Here is a 20,284-nt window from a genome sequence, read left to right on the forward strand (position 1 = left end):
AGTGAGATTCCTGCTCCACTTCCCCTTGGAGTGGTCTGTGTCTCATACCTAATTTACACTCCACAAACTTAGCATTGGTGTGAAACTGAAGTTCTCGTGCACTAGCAATACACATATCATGTCAATGCACTGTAGGAGTTGCATATGAGTCTTATTTCCTCTTATCAAGCTGTATTGCTCTGATGGCTTCAGATGGGCTACCTAATTAGAGGGTGAGAAATTGACAGGCCAAAACGACGCTCTGAACTATCACCTGAGGTTGATATTTGAGACCCTCTTAAATGATTTACAAAAAATGATACTAACTGCTCTCTGCAGTTTAGTACCAACTCACCCAACCACTACCTTGCTTTAAGGTGTAAGTCAAAATGGGCCAGTTAAGCAGTACAGTATCCATTTTTAAAGCAAAGTGCATTGTAGTGACCCTGTCAGAAATCATAACATTCATCTTATTTTAATGATTCAATTTAATTTAAAATTCCATTTGTGCTGAATGATGCAACTTTCATTCCACAAATACCATGCCATACAAAACTCAGCTTTGCCTCAAAATTATGACTTATATAATTAAGTCTTAAATGTAGCACACATCTACAGGATCCCATCCTTGTCTGTAGGGCAAAAAAAACATAATTCGCACAGATAAACATCGTTAAATGAACCATTCAGATGAGCTCAATTGTTTGGTAACTAAATGTGCACTAGGATTACAACGAAAACAACTTTACTTCCAAAAATACATTTGAAGGGTGTTCCATCAGGCAAATAGATCAACCAAACTGCATGTAATCTTGCAAATAACACTTGTTTGTGCTTGACAGTGAAGCCAATAGTTGTTTGCGTTTTACAACAGCGATTTATGTAATAGTCACCAGGAGAGCTGTCAGCCCCATTTTCACAGTTTGCCTACATTGCCATAATGACCTCAAAATGCCACTGAGTTTGTGATCTTTTAATGGTAGCAGTCTCATACCTGGCTATAACTGAAAGATCAGATTTTCATTAAATTCGTTCCAAAGGTTATTTTGCCATAAACTCAAAGCTTTCCCAAAGGTGATGGACATTCTACACCCTGAACTCTCCAACTCCAGGAAAGCAGTCTATTTCATTTATGCCTCTAAAGTTTCCAGCTTTTAAAATTTTAACCTTGAAATATAAAATTTCCTCCATGATTCTACAAAATAATTTTGTCTTCATAAGCTACATTCAAAATCCTGCACCTATTCCATCACAAAGTGCCTGAGTGATTTAGAAAGCTGGCAATAAAATTTGGTACTCAAAGTGTTAAGTGCTAAAATAGTAACTAAACAACTTAATGTTAAAGAGAAAGTTATCAATGTTTCCTTGGACATAAAAACTTAAAAATCTCCAGGGAGTGAGTTGCCATTAAGCACCTCACTCAAGTTGCCATAGTTCACATGTGATCCATAACAGTGAGGTTTGGCAGACTATCCAACTCTGGCAACATAACAGCTGAGTCAGATCCCATTCTCATCTGGCAGTCTCGAGTGTGGTCTTTTAGCAGGGAGTCAAAGTTGATAAGAACCAGAAGCTCTAATCCAACATTATTGAGACTAATGGCAGTGTCCCTCTTGCCATTCTGAATGAGACCAGCTTATGGATAATAAACAACTATGAGCTGTGGTGGACAATTAAACAACTATTCATGAAGGAGGAAACTCCATGAATATTCCCCTCCTCAGTGATGGTGGAGCTGGCACATAAGTGCAAAAGACATGGGTTGAAGTTTTGCAATCATCTTCAGCCAGAATTGTGAAATGAATGATCCACCTCTGCCTGAGGTCACTACCATCACAAGCTAATCTTCAACTAATTCCATTAACTCCATGGGATATCAAGAAGTGGCAAATGGAGTGCATTGGATATAGAAAAAGCTATGGGCCCTGATAACTTTAGAAACATAAGAATATTTTAAGGCAAAAAGGTAAATCAGCCTATTCTCTCTGGCCAAAAAAATGCTATGCAGCCTAATCCCATTTTCCAGCTCTTGATTCATATTTCTTTAGGTTGCAGCAATTAATGGACCTATCCAATTTTTTTGGCCTCTGCCACCGTTTTGGGCAGTGAGGTTAAAAAAAAGTTCTCAACTTCCCTCTAACCTTTGTACAATTACTTTAAACCTTTGCCCCCTGGTGAATGACATCTCTGCTAAGGGAAATATGTCCTTTCTATCCACTTTTTATAGGCCCCTCAATTTTATACGCCTTTGATTAAATCTCCACTTAACCACCCCTTTTCCAAAGAAAACAACCTCAGGCTATCAAATCTTTGCTCCTAGCTAAAATTCTCCAGTACTGGCAATACCCTTGTGTTCTGGAGACATGGGTCATGGCAGCATTTGAATTCAGCCAATAAACCTGGAATATAAAGATATTTTCATGGTCACCATCACTGAGGCTATCATCGATTGTCACAAAAACCTATCTGGTTCACTAATGTCCTTTAGGGAAGAAAGTCTGCCATCCTTACCTGGCCTTGCCTACATGTGACTCCAGGCGCACAGCAGTGTGGTTGACTCTTAACTGCCCTCTGCAATGGACTAACAAGCCACTCAGTTCAAGGAGGGATGGTCAACAAATGCTGACCTTTCCAGCGACACCCACATCCCATGAAAGAATTTAAGAAAGCATAATGTCGATGCTCTTTTATATTCTGTACCTCAGCTAATAAAGGAAAGCATTTCAAATGCCGCCTTAATCAACTGATCGAACTGCCTTGCTACCTTGGATTTGTGGAAATGCTCCTTTGTCACTCTACACCTTTTCAATATTGTACAATTTGTTGTATATTCCCTTGCCTTGTTTGTCCTCCCCATGTGCATTACCTCACAGTTCTCTGAACTGAATTCTATTTGTAATTTTTCTGCCAAACCTGACCAGTCCATTGATATCTTTATGCAGTCTGCAGCTTTCTTCTTCATGTGAACTTCTTAATCATGCTTAAGCAAGCACAAAGACAGCAGCTAGTCACTGAGTGCAGCTAGTCACTGAGTGTGAGCTTGGGAATTTTAAAATCTAGTCTAGTTTGCACTTAGCATTTGACTACAATTTACCATTAAGGTTAAGTTCCTTTCAGTCTTTATCAGAGATAAACAAGCTCTGTGCAGGAGATGCAGCTGCAGTTAGTTAATTAAGTAACTATTTTGAATTAAGTTCTCTAGCCAGCATAGCTAACTCATCTCTCTAGAATTTCAGCTAGGATAAATAAAGTGGTCTTGCTCAGTGCACAAAGTAAGGAAATACTAACAACAACTAGTCACTGAGTGCAGTTAGTCACAGAGGGTGAGCTTGGGAATTCAGTGCAGTGAGGGAGGTGGTGCTGTTCACATAAGTAGCTGCTTTAACTTTGAGTAAAAGAGTGCGGAGAGTGGTGGACCAGTTTAAAAGAGCTAGGGGACTCAGCCTGTGCACTGGCCGAGTTCTGAGAAAAATCAAAGTGTGACATGATAGGGAAACAGATAAGTGATTTGTTGGTAAGTATTTTGCTTATTTATCTTTCAAAACTCGTGTAATTTATTAGTAATTGTAAGGTTTACTAGCAGTAGTAAAGCTTATTGGGCATAAGAGGGTTTATTATGATAAATTAAGAAAGTAAAGTTAACACACAAAAATGATGACAGGTCAGGTGATGTGTGGTGGCTGCAGAATTTGGGAGTTCATGGACACCAGCGTTATCCAGGGCAAACACATCTGCAATAAGTGTTTGTGACTTGAAGAGCTTTGGCTCAGGGTCAGCGAGCTGGTGGCTAAGCTACACACTGATGCAACAGGGATGTGAAAAGTTACCTGGATACTTTGTTCCAGGAGGCAGTTATACCCCTTAGGATATGATCTTCTTATTTGGTCCATGGTCAAGGACAAGAAGGTGTGATTGTGAGTGAGGCAGGTAAAGGGATCAAGTAGAAGTGGAGGAGCCTCAGCTCTTGCAATTGACCAACAGGTTCAAAGTTCTTGCAGCTTGTAGGGGTGAAAGTGGAGGCTGCAGGGTGAATGAGCGAACTGACCATGACACCATGGTACAGGAAGCTATTCAACTGAGCGGAGTTAATAGGAATGTAGTGGTAGCATGGGATAGCACAGCCAAGGGAATTACACAGTTCTCTGCAGCCGAGAGTGAGGGCCCAGAAGGCTGTGTTACCTGCCCAGTGCCAGGATTCAGGACGTCTGCTCAGGGCTGGATAGGAACTTGCAGTGGATGGGGGAGAATCCAGTTGTCGTAGATCCAGTTGTTGTAGTTCATGTAGGTGCCAATAGCATAGGTAGGACTAATAAAGTGGATCTGCTTAGGGTGTATGAGCAGCCAGGGGCTAAATTAAGAAGCAGAACCTTAAAGGTAATTACGTCTGGATTATTACCTTAGCCATGAGCAAACTAGCAGAGGGTAAATAAGATTAGAAAGTTAAATGCATGACTCAAAGATTGGTGTGGGAGAAATGGGTTTCGAATCATGGGCATTGGAACCACTCCTGCAGGAAGTTTGAGCTGTACCATTGTGACAGTTGTCATCTGAACTATGCAGAGACCAGTGTTCTGGCGAGCCGCATAACTTGGATAGTAGAGAGGGCTTTCAACTAAATAGTGGGTGCGAGGGATCAAGTAAGGGAGGATGTGATAAACTAAAAAGAGAGCACATGGCAAGGGAAATGATGATCAGAGCGTGGCAGGAAGGGATAGAGCTTAAAAACTTAAGAGTGAGCAAGCAGATAAACCAGAGGCTGCGAAAGTAGTAAAAAGGCAAAACCATAGGTCCTGTATCCGAATGCATGTAGCATTTGCAACAAAATCGATGAATTGACAGCTCAAATAGAAATGAATATGTATGATCTGATAGCCATTACAGAGAAATGGCTGCAAGATGACAAAGGCTGGGATCTGAATATTCAAGGATACATGACATTGCAGAAGGACAGTGTAATGACTTGATGTACTGGAGAGGTTTCAACAAAAAACAGTTAACGTTATGACAGAGAGCTTTTCAGATACTATATACTTGAACCAGGTCCTTGACAAGAAGCTCATCCTCCTGGATTACCCATGCTTAGGGCTCAGTGGTTGGAGCCTCCGAGAACAATCATGTGACCCCTGATAGACAGTAGGAAAGGCTATACCTTCAGTTACTACATTTCCTCCCCCTTTAGTTTTTTTTTACAGTTTCTATTTACAGAGAACATTTGAATATCCAACAACATATACATATATATAACTCAGGTGAGTAAAGATTAAGTCTCTGAGGTGCTTTCCTTATTCAGTTAGAGTGGCATAGTTCTGCCACGACATAATCAGGACCAGATACATCATTAGAAAGTGGCAATTCAGAGTTTGGCAACTCTACAGAGACTTCAGGCATGTCTATTCTAGGTCGATCTGTCACTTCAGGGATTAATGGTTCAACGTTAATCACACGCGGAATAGAGGTTGTCGAAATGTCTCTCTATTCCAAAGATGGTCCACATGTTTTTGAACAATTCTGTCTTCCACTTCCACGTGGAAGGACAAAGGACCAGTTCCTGAGACAATTACACCAGGAACCCAACAAGGTCCATTTCCAAAATTCCACATGAAAACTGTATCTCCAACAGTGAATCTGCAAGCTTTTCTATGAATACCACGATTCAATTTTTGATTACTCTGATTCTTGTCTATCTTCCCCTCATAAGTTTGGAAATACGAGACTTAACCTTGTACGTAGACAGTGTTTCATCAATAATTCAGGCACAGTTGAACCCGTGGTTGAATGAGGCATTGTACGATAGCTGAGAAAAAAGCGGGAATGTCGAGTTTCTAGGGGTACCTTCTGATAACCTCTTCATTCCAGATTTGAAAGTTTGCACAATTCTCTCAGCTAAATCATTTGGTGAGGGATGATATGGTGCTATTTTAATATGTCTGATTCCATTTAAACTCATGAATCTCTGTAACTCTGTGCTGGTAAAGACTCTTTCTGATAATGGTACAATAACTTCCGGTATTATACGCATACTAAAACAATGATGCAGCTTTTCGATAGTTGCGCTCAATGTCTGTGAACTGACTTCATACACATCCATCCATTTAGAATGTGTCAATAAAAACATGATACCTAAGAGTGGTCCTGAATAATCAATATGTAGTCCAACCCAGGGTCGACCAGGCCACTCCCACAGATGCAGTGGAGCTGAAACAGGCAACTTCTGTTGTTGCTAAAACTGGAGACAGTGTTTGACCATGCTCCCAATTTCACTGTCAATGCCTGGCCACCAGACATAGCTTTGTGCAAGCGTTTTCATTTTCAATATGCCTGGATACCCACTGAGAAGCTCTGTCAAGAATGGTTCTCTTCCTTGCAAAGGAACAACAAACTCTTGATCCCCACAAGATTCCATCTTGACAACTTAACTCTGTTTTTTGGGCGTGGAATGGTCTCATCTCTTCGGACACTGGTGAATTTGACCACCCTTGCAATACAAGATCTCTGACTTTTGACAAAATTCGATCTTTGTTCGTCCAATTTCTAATTTGCCTCACACACACAGGTGAAGAAATTCGGCAAAAGCACAACTTCTTGTGGCACTGGCGCATGTACAATGCTATCTGGTAATGGGAGACAACTCAGTGCATCTGCATTTGCAATATACAAGCCAGGGTGGTGCATAAAGGTGGACTCATAGACTCATAGATTTCTAAAGGACAGAAGGAGGCCATTCAGCCCATTGTGCCCACACTGGTCAACAAAGATCTGACTATGCTAACCCCATTTCCCAGCATTTGGCCCATAGCCCTGGTGGCTATGTCAACGCAAGTGAAAATCTAAATACTTAGCTTAAATATTATGAGAGTTTCTGACTCAACCACCCTTTCAGGCAGTGAGTTCCTGACTCCCACCACCCTCTGGGTGAAAAAATTTCTCCTTAACTCCCCTCTTAGCCTTCTACCTCTTACCTTAAATCTATGCCCCCATGGTTATTGACCCCTCTACTAATGGAAAAAGTGCCTTCCTATCCACCCTATCTATGCCCCTCATAATCTTATGCACCTCTATTAGGTCCCCTCTCGACCTTCGTTGCTCCAAGGAAAACAACCCCAGCCTATCCAATCTTTCCTCACAGCTCAAACCTTCCAGCCCAGGCAGCATCCTGTTGAATCTCCTCTGCAACCTCTCCAGTGCAATCACATCCTTCCTATAATGTGGTGACCAGAACTGCACGCAGTTGTGGCCTAGCCAGCGTTTTATACAGCTCCAGCATAACCTACTTGCTCTTGCATTCTATGCCTTGGCTAATAAAGGCAAGTATCCCATATGCCTTCTTAACCACTTTATCTACCTGCCCTGCTACCTTCAAGTATCTGTGGATATGCACACCAAGGTCCCTCTGATCTTCAGTGCTTTCCAGGGTCCTACCATTCAGAGTGTAATCCCTTGCCTTGTTAGCCCTCCCCAAGTGCATTACCTCACACTTTTCCGGGTTGAATTCCATTTGCCACTGCTCTGCCCACCTGACCAATCCATTGATATCCTCCTGCAGTTTATAGCTATCCTCTTCACTATTTACCACCCTACCAATTTTCGTGTCATCCGCAAACTTCTTGATCATACCCCCAACATTTAAGTCCAAATCATTTATGTAAACCACAAACAGCAAGGGCCCCAGCACCGAGCCCTGCAGAACCTCACTGGAAACAGACTTCCAGTCACAGAAACATCCCTCTACCATCACCCTCTGCTTCCTGCCTCTCACCCAATTTTGGATCCAACATGCCACTTTGCCTTGGATCCTATGGGCTCTTACTTCCTTGACCAGTCTACCATGAAGGATCTTATCAAAAGCCTTGCTAAAGTCCACGTAGACCACATCAAATGCATTACCCTCATCAACACTCCTGATTACCTCCTTCAAAAATTCGATCAAATTTGTCAAACACGACCTTCCCTTAACAAATCCATGCTGACTATCCCTGATCAATCTGCGTCTCTCCAAGTGCAGATATATTCTGTCCCTCAGAATCCTCTCTAGTAACTTCCCCACCACTGAGGTTAGACTGACTGGCCTGTAATTTCCTGGTCTATCCCTTCCTCCCTTTTTTTAATAATGGGACAATGTTAGCAGTCCTCCAGTCCTCTGGCACCTCACCTGTGGCCACAGAGGATTTGAAAATTACTGCCAGGGCCCCTGATATCTCTTCCTTTGCCTCCCTCAACAGCCTGGGATACATCTCATCCGGGCCTGTGGATTTATCCACTTTTAAGGCTGCTAAACCTGTTAGTACTTCCTCTCTCTCATGTTAATTTCCTCTAATATTTCACAGTTGTACACCCTGATATGAAGACTGATGGAAAGTATTCATTGAGGACTGCACCCACATCTTCCAGGTCCCCACACCGATTACCTCTATGGTCCCTAATTGGCCCTACTCTTTTCTTAGTTATTCTCTTGCTCTTTATATATTTAAAAACCCCTGTTTGGGTTTTCCTTTATTCTACCCACCAATGCTTTCTCATGCACTCTCTTAGCTTTCCTAATTTCTTTTTTAAGTTCCCCTCTGCACTTTTTATCCTCCTCTAAGAACTCTGCTGTATTGAGCCCTCGATATCTGCCATAAGCTTCTCTTTTTTTCTTAATCCTAACCTTTATGTCCCTTGACATCCAGGGTTCTCAGGACTTGGTCTCCCCCTATGTCTTTATGGGAATTTATTTTCCCTGTATTCTCACTATTTCCTCCTTGAATACCTCCCACAGCTCTGACACAGTTTTATCTGCAAGTAGCTGCTCCCAGTCCACTTGGACAAATTGTATCTCCTCTTAGTAAAATTAGCCTTTACCCAGATTAGAACTTTTATTCCCAGCCCAACCTTAGCTTTTTCCATAACTATCTTAACTGAGTTATGATCACTATCTCCAAAATGCTCCCCTACTGATACCATAAAGAGACGTGTCACATGTTAATACCATTTCTTCCAATGGGTTGTAGTGTACCAATACACAGGATGAATGTCATAGCTTCTTAACTTTCACAAAGGCTTCTTCCTATTCTGTGACCAACGATGATTCTTTTTTAACAACAAGTGTAATGGTGTGAGCACTGTTGACAAGTTTGGCAAGAAACAACTATAATAGTTGATCATGCTCAGGAAAGACTTGAGTTTGGTTACACTGGAGAGAGGGCGCATCTTTGATTGCCCTAACTTACTCTTCTACCAGATGCAAACCCATGGCATCCACCCTGTGACACAGGGCAAGTAACGTCTGGTGCTTGGAATGTACATTTCTCTTTCTTTAATCATACACCGGCTTCCAAGAATCTTCTTAGCACCTCTTCCAGATTGGCCAAGCGTTTGGTATCAGTTGACTCTGTGAGAAGAACATCACCTAGGTATACTACTACTCAGGGAAGTCCCTTGCAAATGACTCTCCATTCTCCTTGGGAGATTGCACATGCAGAAGATACTCCAAAGGGTAGGTGAGTATATTGGTAAAGACCCTTGTAGATGTTGATGGTTATGTATCTTAAAGAGCTCTGAAGAAGGGCCATATGGACTCAAAACATTAACTCTGTTTCTCTCTCCACAGATGCTGTCAGACATGCTGAGTTTTTACAGTATTTTCTGTTTTTGTTTCACTTTGAATATCACTGTCCAAGATATCATGTTGCTTTGCCTGGGTCTATATAAATCTATTTGTTTCTCTACTGTTGCCTTAATGAAAGTGTAACTGGGAGCCAGATTAATTAGGAGTTTTAGGAGTTATCATAGTAGTAATTTGTAGACTAATGTATGTGCTTGAAATCTTTTATTTTGTTAAAAAATGTTTAATTTCGTTTTCTAAAAACTCTGAAGTCATGGTAGTCTTATTACTTCTGAATTCAAGGCACACATCTCGAAATAAAATACAAATTGGAAACTGTTGTGACCACGTGATCAAGTTTCCCTCGACTATTTGATCCACCTGGCACACATCATCTGCCATGTCATAACACAGTTAATTATTTATATGGAGAGAGATTGCAGAACTCTGAGGTACAGAGAGATCTGGGTGACCTGGTACATGAAAGTACAGAAAGTGATTAGAAAGGCAAATGAAATTCTGTTGTTTATTGCAAGGGGGATGGATTGTAAACGTAGGGATGTTTTGCTACAGTTGTACAGGGCATTGGTGAAATCACACCTGTACATTTTTGGTTTCCTTATTTAAGAAAGGACATAATTGCATTAAAAGCATTTCAGAGAAGGTTCACTTGACTGCTTCCTGACTTGAGGTGGGGAGGTGGTGATGTTATCTTATGAGGAAAGATTAGGCAGGTTGAGCCTGTATCCCTTGATGTTTAGAGGAATGAAGAGATGACCTTATTAAAACATATAAGATATTGAGGGGTCTTGACAGGATGGATGCTAAAACGATATTTCCCCTTGTGGGAGAGACTAAAACTAGGAGACTCAGGTTAAAAATAAGAGACCATTTAAGATGGAGATGATAAATTTTTCTCTGAGGTTTGTTAGTCTTTGGAACTCTCTTCCCCTGAGAGCAGGGGAGGCAGGGTCACTGAATATTTTTAAGGCAGAGATAGATAGATTCTTGGCTAATAAGGCAGTCAAAGGGTATCGGGGGTCGGTAGAAAAGTGGAGTGGAGGCCACAAGGGTCACAAACAAACCTTATTGAATGGTTTTACCAAATAACAAAGCAGGCTTGAGGGGCCATAAGGCCATAAGACATAGGAGCAGAAATTAGGCCATTCGGCCCATCGAGTCTGCTCCGTCATTCAATCATGGCTGATAAGTTTCTCAACCCCATCTCCCGCCTTCTCCCCGTAACCTTTGGTCCCCTTACCAATCAAGAACTTATCTATCTCGGTCTTAAATACACTCAATGACCTGGCCTCCACAGCCTTCTGTGACAATGAATTCCATAGATTCACCACTCTCTGGCTAAAGAAGTTTCTCCTCACCTCTGTTCTAAAAGGTCTTCCCTTTACTCTGAGGCTGTGCCCTCGGGTCCTAGTCCCTCCTACTAATGGAAACATCTTCCCCACGTCCACTCTATCCAGGCCTTTCAGTATTCTGTAAGTTTCAATCAGATCCCCCCTCATCCTTCTAAACTCCATCGAATATAGACCCAGAGTCCTCAAACATTCCTCATATGTTAAGCCTTTCATTCCTGGGATCGTTCCCGTGAACCTCTTCTGGACCCTCTCCAGGGCCAGCACATCCTTCCTGAGATATGGGGCCCAAAATTGCTCACAATATTCTAAATGTGGTCTGACCAGAGCCTTATAAAGCCTCAGCAGCACATCCCTACTTTTATATTCTAGTCCTCTCAAAATAAATGCCAACATTGCATTTGCCTTCCTAACTACCGACTCAACCTGCAAGTTAACCTTAAGAGAATCCTGAACTAGGACTCCCAAGTCCCTTTGCACTCCAGATTTCTGAATTCTCTCCCCATTTAGAAAATAGAAAATAGTCTACTAGAAAATGGCCTACTCTTGCTTCTAATTCATATGTTCATGCATATGTATGTTTGTGTGTATGTACATTAAGTCTAAAGAATTGATTTATACCATAAAGACAGTAAGTCAGCATTTGTAAAGAGAGGACGGGTAATGATATGTATCCTTCATTATTCTTCAGGGTAATTAGTTTTAGCCTGTTTTCCCTTAGGGTTTCGAAGCCAGAAATAATGTCAACTCTTGACCATGTAAACTAGGGGTTTTTTTAGGCAAATGTTGGGTTTTTCTTTGAAATGAGAAATTATTTAAAATTCTGAAGTGAGCATTGAGTGAATTCTTTGGTAGGTGTTTGATTGACAATATTCAGAGCTTCATATTTTCCTGGAATAAAAACCAACAATGTAACCCATATTTCCTTAAAAGGGATAATGTTGCTCTTTCAGGAAGATTTGACATAAATTTCACTTCCTGGAACAGCCTCTTCCAAGAATTTATATTTCAGTCACCACAATATCTGGCAAAGTTTCTTTGCAACAGATGTCTTGTCTGCTTCAGCACAACTGTTATGATGTGGTTTTTGTGGAGCCAACCTAATGCTAATGAATTTTAAAAGAAAAACAATTTTAGCACAGTTATGATCAGTGAAACATCTTTAAATGTTGATGTTCCATAACTCAATTTCAAGGCCCTGGTAGAACAAAGGTCAGCCATTTCCTCAGTGTGATGAAACCCCAGATTATCAGAACTTCCATTCTGACAATCATAGACTGGCAATGACATGGTGAGTGGCAGGATAGGACTTTGCGCACACAGGAACTGACACACACAAAAAAACAACCCTCTATTGAAAGGGGCAGTCACTAAGCTTCAGTGCATCCCTTAGTAGGGGACAAAATCAGTGCCATTGGCAAAGGCCTGAGAGAAGGACTTCAGTCCATTTTTTGGACTTTAGAAGTGTGAAATGAGTCTATGAAAGGAGTTGGAAAATAAATAAAATAATGTGGTATCCTCCTGGTTTACATTCTGGTCTGCCTCTCTACTGGATATTTTTGTATAAACTGTGTTCGTTATCTTGTTGGATGGGGTGAGCTACTGTGCCTGATAGTGTGAGGGAGCAGAATTAACATAAAAGCAACAGTGATTAACCCAGGGTGAGTCAGGAAATGCATCATTCTGTGTGCACTAATTTTTCTACCTCACGCTGTCAGCAGCAGTACTTCTTTCAACCTGGTATTTTCCCTTTCTGAAACAAACAATATCTTTAAAATAAAATGAAGGAAGTCTTGAGCATTCTTTTAGGGCAATTGTGTTTTCAAGCAACTTTTGGAAGTGCTAAAATAATGGTAGCTAAAACAAAGTTGCCCCTGCAGGGCTGAATTGTATCTTGCACCAGAATGACCTAATGTGTGGTGTCAGAAAGATACAATAATTTCCATAATGTTATTTGGAATTTATTGTAAAGTAGAGTCATAGTGGAGTCTGTGTCCATGGGTCTGTCTGTGTGTGTGTGTGTGTGACTTAATTGAGTTAAAGGCAGCTGGTCTGAAGGCTGAAGATGAGCGAGGCTTGAGATGTTAAATAGGTAAACATCGGGTAAATTTTAGTATGTAAGGGGTAAAGGGAACATTTGCAGTTTTAAATAAACCAGACAAGCTTGAATTCAAAAGAGATGTTTCACCGGGCCAAGAGAAGTTAAGAAACACTGGGCTGAATTTTGTGTTTGTCGGGTGGGTGGGCCTGACTGAATCGGCAGCGGGCGCGAAGCTGATCGCTGCCACCGAAACGGGCCGCGCCACCATTTTGCGCGGTCGGGCCAATTAAGGCCCACCCAGCGCGTTTCAGACTCCCGTGTTCATCGGGAAAATTAAATCGGCGGCGGGCGTGCTCAGACCGCCGGTTCCAATGGGGAACCAGCAGTCTGTATAAAGAGCGGCCAGGCAGCCTCCTTTAGGCTGTTCACCATGGCCAGTCACCAGGCTCCACAAGAGGTCAGGGCAGACGAGGAGGAGGGGGGCAGGCTGCAGGGTAGGCCAGCGGGGGGGCCAATGTGCCCCTCAGTTCTCCGATGCCTGCCTTGCTGTCTTCCTGGAAGAGGTGTCAAAGCGTCAGGAGGTGTTGTTTCCGGAGGATGGGAGGAGGAGGGACCCCCCCACGTGACCAGGCAGGAGAGGCAGGAAGTGGCGGAGGCTGTTAGCTCCCATGATGCTGTGCGGCTCACAGGGACCCAGGGCCGCAAGTGCTTCAATGATTTGTTGCGCTCTGGGAGGGTGAGGACCATGTCAGCCTTGTCCATTTTACCCAGCAGGCAGCCTTAGCCTTTGAGCCCTCCCCCTCCCCACGTCTCAGTGTCGTTACTGCATTGGGCATTTGGCGCACGCTGGGTGGGCAAACAGATAGTGACCATGTTTACATCAGCCTTAGTGGGTGAGGAGAAGATGGGTTCTCCCTGCAGCATATGTTGGTATTTGTCGCATTTGAATAGTCTGGGGGCAACCTGCAGGGGAGGCAGCTCGACACATACTCAGAACTCTAACACATGTCTTATTGATGGTGATGAGATGGTGGAAGGGGAGCCTCAAGGTGTCATGGCCAAGAGCCACCTGCTGGCCTCAGCGCCGCACCTAGTTGCGCCTCCTTGCCATGGGCGCTAAGACCCGTGTGTTATTCAAAGTGATGGATGACGAATGTGTCCAAGGTGGCTGTTGGGGGAGGGGGTTGGGACCAGCCGTATTATCTTCTGGGGACTGATCGCCAGTAGTGTGGACAGGAGCCGCTGGAGGCCTCAGATGGGCCACTGTGGTTGGGGTGCGGGGTGCGCGTGCAGAGTACATGAGCGATCAGCCCCAATAAATCCTCTTCTCTGTTCTGCAGGCAAAAACTGTGAGCAATAGCCGGGAGCGTTTGCGGATTGATGGTGGGCACACCCTGCTGCAGCACCTCACCAACTCTGAGGAGCAGGCCATGGAGCTGGGGAGGAGGCAGGCGGCCAGGGCGGCAGGTGTCGGTGAGGCTGGGGTGCAGCGGCCAGGTATTTGAGGGCCACAGTCCCATCCACTCTGTCTCCCCACCATCCAAAGCACTGATGGTTGCTGCAATGGTTAATGCAGCAACACTGCTCATTCACAGACTGGTACAGTCAGACGTGTGGGTCATACACACATGTCCCTCGGCCCCTTGAGGATGTGCATCTCTAGCACCTTCCAAAGTTGCCTTATCCCATTTGTGACCACTATCCCCATGGCCTAACATGCCATGGCATCGCTGCTGCACAGCCAAAGACTTATTGCATCTTAGGAGGGTTTGTACCTCCACCACCCTTTCAGCCAGTGCGTCCCACATTACTCTGTCCAAAAGGTCCTCAGCACTTCACCTGTCAACCTCACGGCACTCAACTTAAATAAATGCCACCATGTTAGTCATCCCTGCGCCAAGGGGAAATGTTGCCTTCTGTCCACCCGTTCTATGCCCCTTATAATGGTATGAAGGTCAATAATGTGACCTGTCAATCTCCTGTGCTCCACAGCAAATGTCACAAGTGTATGCAATGTTTCCTCATCACTCCAACTCTCCAGGCCAGCATGCATCCAGGTCAGGTACCTCTGCATTCTCCCCACTCCAATGCCATCCCTCCCATGAAGCGCAGATCACAACTGAACGCAGAAGTGTAGATGTGGCCTCGACAGCGTTTTCTGCACTTGCAACATGACCTCCCTGTTCCTACATTCTATTCCTCGGCTAATAAAGGCAAGTCTGGCTTTGACCTTGTTAAACGCCTTATGTTCCTGTTCTGCTACCTTAACGGGTCTGCCCAGCAAGGTCCCTATAATTGTCGTGACTTCCCACGGCCCTCCCATTACTCATGTATTCCCGTACCTTGCTTGTCTTGTCCAAGTGCTTAACCGAACACTTATCCACATAACATTCCATGTGGCATTCCTTAGGCCATCTGACCAGCCTGTCTTGTATGCGTGTGTAATGTTTGGGCCTCCTCTTGACTATTTACCACCCACCAATCAGAGGTGAGCTGGCTAGATAGATACAGAATTGGCTTGGTCATAGAAGACAGAGGGTAGCAGTGGAAGGGTGCTTTTCTGAATGGAGAGCTGTGACTAGTGGAGTTCCGCAGGGATCAGTGCTGGGACCTTTGCTGTTTGTAGTATACATAAATGATTTGGAGGAAAATGTAACTGGGCTAATTAGTAAGTTTGCAGACGACACTAAGGTTGGAGGAGTTACAGATAATCAAGAGGATTGTCAAAGGATACAACGGGATATAGATCGGTTGGAGACTTGGGCGGAGAAATGGCAGATGGAATTTAATCCGGACAAATGCGAGGTAATGCATTTTGGAAGGTCTAATACAGGTAGGAATTATACAGTAAATGGCAGAACCCTTAAGTGCATTGACGGGCAGAGGGATCTGGGTGTACAGGTCCACAGGTCACCGAAAGTGGCAACGCAGGTGGATAAGGTAGTCAGGAAGGCATATGGCATGCTTGCCTTCATTGGCAGGGGTGTTGAGTATAAAAGCTGGGAAGTCAAGCTGCAGCTGTATAGAACCTTGGTTAGGCCACACTTGGAATATTGCGTGCAATTCTGGTCACCACATTACCAGAAGGATATGGAGGCATTGGAGAGGGTGCAGAGGAGGTTTACCAGGATGCTGCCTGGTCTGGAGGTTATTAGCTATGAGGAGAGGTTGGAGAAACTCGGATTGTTCTCACTACAGCGACGGAGATTGAGGGGGCGACTTGATAGAAGTTTACAAAATTATGAGTGGCATGGACAGAGTAGATAGTCAGAAGCTTTTTCCCAGGGTGGAAGAGTCAATTACTAGGGGACATAGATTTAAGGTGAGAGGAAAAAACTATAGAGGAGATGTGTAGGGCAAGTTTTTTACACAGAGGGTAGTGAGTGTCTGGAATTCGCTGCCAGAGGAGGTGGTGGAAGCAGGTACGATAGTGGTGTTTAAGACGCAGCTTGATAAATACACGAATAGGATGGGAATAGAGGGATACGGACCCCGGAAGTGCAAAATGTTTTAGTTTGACAGACAATATGATCGGCGCAGGCTTGGAGGGCCGAAGGGCCTGTTCCTGTGCTGTACTTTTCTTTGTTCTTTGTTCAATGTTCATCTCCTTAGGTTCTTGAAGGGCTTATGAGGCTGGGGGGGGGATGGGATGAAAGGCATTACTGACTGAACACTAACTGATGCAGTGTCCTTGTTGTTAATTTCAGCATCACCACCGCATGGCCGCCACCAACACATCCAGAGCACCCCCCTCCCCCGCCCCACCACCACACCTGAGGACCAACAGTTGCAACTTGCGTCACATCCTTTCAGCGAGCCAGGCACCAGCGCAGAGACAAACACTTCGGTGGGGATTATGACATCGGCTAGTGTCCCGGGGCACAGTGAGAGGGCATTTCACAATCGCCGGAGGAGATGGCATGGACAGAGGTGCCAATGGTGCCAGCAGCTGGAGGACTGATTGAAACTTACAGAATACTGAAAGGCCTGGATAGAGTGGACGTGGGGAAGATGTTTCCATTAGTAGGAGAGACAAGGACCCGAGGGCACAGCCTCAGAGTAAAGGGAAGACTTTTTAGAACAGAGATGAGGAGAAACTTCTTTAGCCAGAGAATGGTGAATCTATGGAATTCGTTGCCACAGAAGACTGTGGAGGCCAGGTCACTGAGTGTATTTAAGACCAAGATAGATAGGTGCTTGATTGGTAAGGGGATCAAAGGTTACGGGGAGAAGGCGGGAGAATGGGGTTGAGAAACTTATCAGCCATGATTGAATGGCGGAGCAGACTCGATGGGCTGAATGGCCTAATGTCTGCTCCTATGTCTTATGGTCTTATGACTGCAGGGGACCAGACACATGCTGAGTCCGGCAGTGATGATGTGCCTCTGGAGATGTCAGCCATGCAGCAGCTGCAGGACAAGCGGCAGGGTTTGCATGAGGGTGTGCTTCAGTTGGTCTCTGTGGTGGAGGAGTCCAGGCAGAGTGTCAGTGAAGGCATGAACCTCAGGACAGAGCTTCAGGCTTCCTCCATTGAGAGATTGGCGACTCTCATGGAGAGAGGCTTCCAGCGGATTGAGAATCTTCTGATTGGTTTACGCTCTGGCCTGAAAGCCCTCACAGCGCTAATGGCCACAGGTGGTCATTCCCAATGTGGGAGATGTTCTGGGCACCAAGTGTCCCAGTTCGGTGCCCATCCATCCACGGTGAGCAGGGAGGTCCAATGGGACCTCACGTCAGCGCAGCAGCTGCCTGTTGTCTCTGTGAGCTCCTCTCAGGGCGCTCCGGATGAGGGCAGCAGCTCCTCCACCCCTCTGCCAGTGTCCGTTACATCCGTTGAGGCTGCGACAACTGGGGAGATGCCAGTTCTGGAACTGGCCACTCCCTCCCAGGCGGGGCCATCACAGACTCCACGGGCCAGAGGACGCCCGCCAAGGTCATCGAGGCCTACAGGACAGCAGAGTCAGCAGCTGTCTCAGATACCACTCCCAGCGAGGGGGCAGCACCAAGACGTAGCACCCGCAAATGAAAGCATAAGGCACGCTAGGCATTCCAAGTATGTCACTGGTGATTTTGTGTAGGCCCTAGATTAGGGAATGTTTCATTATCTGCGTCAGAGCGATGTTTGTAGTTTATTTTGGTGGGAATAAAGTCCTGTTTTCTGATCATGGCTGAGGGTGTTTCCTTTGTGCTGCATTTGTATGTTTCACAGACATCTCATGAGTGTTTGAGTGGACATTGATGTTTCTGTACTAAGCCCTTGTTGCAGCTGATGAGGTGAAAGATGTAGCAACTAAGTGCCACGTGTGGAAGTGCCAGGCAATGCTGTTCCTGCTGATCCATGTGTGTGGAGCTAGCTGAAGGTTCATTGGATTAAAGTGTCCCGGGTGTCCCTGCCTCCTTGGTGTAGTAGTGGGTCGACGTGCTGCCCCTCATCATCGCCCTGTGCTTCCTCATCCTCTGAGCCACTGCTGGATTCATCATGTGCAGCCTCATCCAGGGCGTCAAGGTCTTCATCGTCAACTGTGTCCCCCCTTTCCAGCGCAAGATTGTGCAGAGCGCAGCATGCTACCACTATCAGAGAGACGCGATCTGGGGGGTACTGGAGTGCGTCCCCTGAGCAGTCCAGGCATCAGAAGCGCATCTTCAGAAGACCGATAGCTCTCTCCACCACAGCCCTTGTGGTGCCCTGGCTCCTATTGTACCGCTGCTCAGCTTCTGTTCTTGGATGGTGGAGAGGCATCATGAGCCACCTTCTGAGGGGATAGTCCTTGTCACCCAGCGGCCATCCATCCAGCCGGGCTGAAGCACTGAAGAGCCCCGGCACCTGGGAGTGTCTGAGGATGTAGGCATTGTGGGAGCTGCCTGGGTACCTTGCACAGACTTGTAGAATCTGCATCCTGTGATCACACACTATCTGCACGTTCATGGAGTGGAAGCCCTTCCTGTTGACGAAGGCACCGGGCTCACCTGCTGGCGCCTTGATGGCCACATGTGTACAGTCTATAGCACCCTGGACGCGGGGGAAGCCAGCAATGGCCGCGAAGCCTCTGGCTCACTGTGCCTGACTTGCCTGGTCCCAGCGGAAGTGGATGAAGGTCAATACCCGTCTGAACAGTGCGTCTGTAACCAGCTTGACACAAGTGTGGGCAGCTGATTAGGAGACACCACAAAAATCACCCACCGAGCCCTGGAAGGAGTCAGAGGCATAGAAGTGGAGGGCAACTGTGACCTTTAGAGCCACTGGTATGGGGTGTCCACCCACACAGTTAGGGGAGATCTCAGGGCCAATCATCTGACAGATATAGTTGACTGTCCCCCTTGACAGTCGGAGCCTCCTTTGGCACTGCACCTCAGTCATATTGAGGTAGCTGCTTCGCCGCCTGTAAACCCTGGCAGCAGGATAGTGGTGTCTTCTGCGGCCCCTTCCACCTTGGACAACCTCTTGGCCCTGCGCCCCTTGTACCTGCGCCTGGCCTCCCAAAGGTGGCTCCCCTGGAGGCTGATTATCCACTCCTGGCCTCCTCCTTATTCTATCCCTCCCTTCCTCCTCAGAGAAGCTGCCTCCAGTGGGGATGTCAGAACCCATACCCGGGCTAAATGGAGGCCTCCGGAAAGCTGTAGGCCCGATAAAGATTCCTGTCTGCAGAGTGCTGAGCTGAAGCTTCAAAGTACGGAGAAAACTATTGGAAATCGATCTGAACTGCTACCGATCACACAGGCAAGTTTAAAACACTTTCTGCATTAAATACTTCAGATAAAACATTAACAACCCCTCTGAGCCCACATATCCTGCCCGTGGATGAGGTTTGTTAAAAAATCAGTTACCCGCTTGCCTGTTGGGCCCGTGCGCTGAGGCGAAGATCTCACGGGCTCCTCAAAATCGGCTTCAATTGCCGAGTTAAGGGCATTAACAAGGCCTTTAATTAAGGGCGGGCGTGCGTCCCGCTTCATAGCGCGTCCGCCCACCTAAATATCGCGATGCCACACGCTGATGTTGGGACGCTCGCGCAACATTTTAAGCGCTGATGTGTGGGCTCCGCCACCCGCATGTCAGCCATAAAATTCTACCCAGTGTGTTTATTTTTCCCAAAAATTACTGTAAGATTCGTGTTATGATACATTTTTATTACTGGAGAGGTAAAGCCCAAAGACATAGCGTAACAGTGGGAATTTGCATTCAAAGGGGAAAATATGTATAAAGGAGAGAAGGCTGCATGCAAGGGAATGCATTCTAAGGTCTAACAAGTGTGAAAAAGCCTCCAGCCTCTGTGCCCAAACTGCTGTCTACAAGGAACTGAAGCTGAGAAGAACTCA

The sequence above is a fragment of the Cetorhinus maximus genome, chromosome 9 (assembly GCF_964194155.1).
Source record: "Cetorhinus maximus chromosome 9, sCetMax3.hap1.1, whole genome shotgun sequence".
Lineage (NCBI taxonomy): Eukaryota > Metazoa > Chordata > Chondrichthyes > Lamniformes > Cetorhinidae > Cetorhinus > Cetorhinus maximus.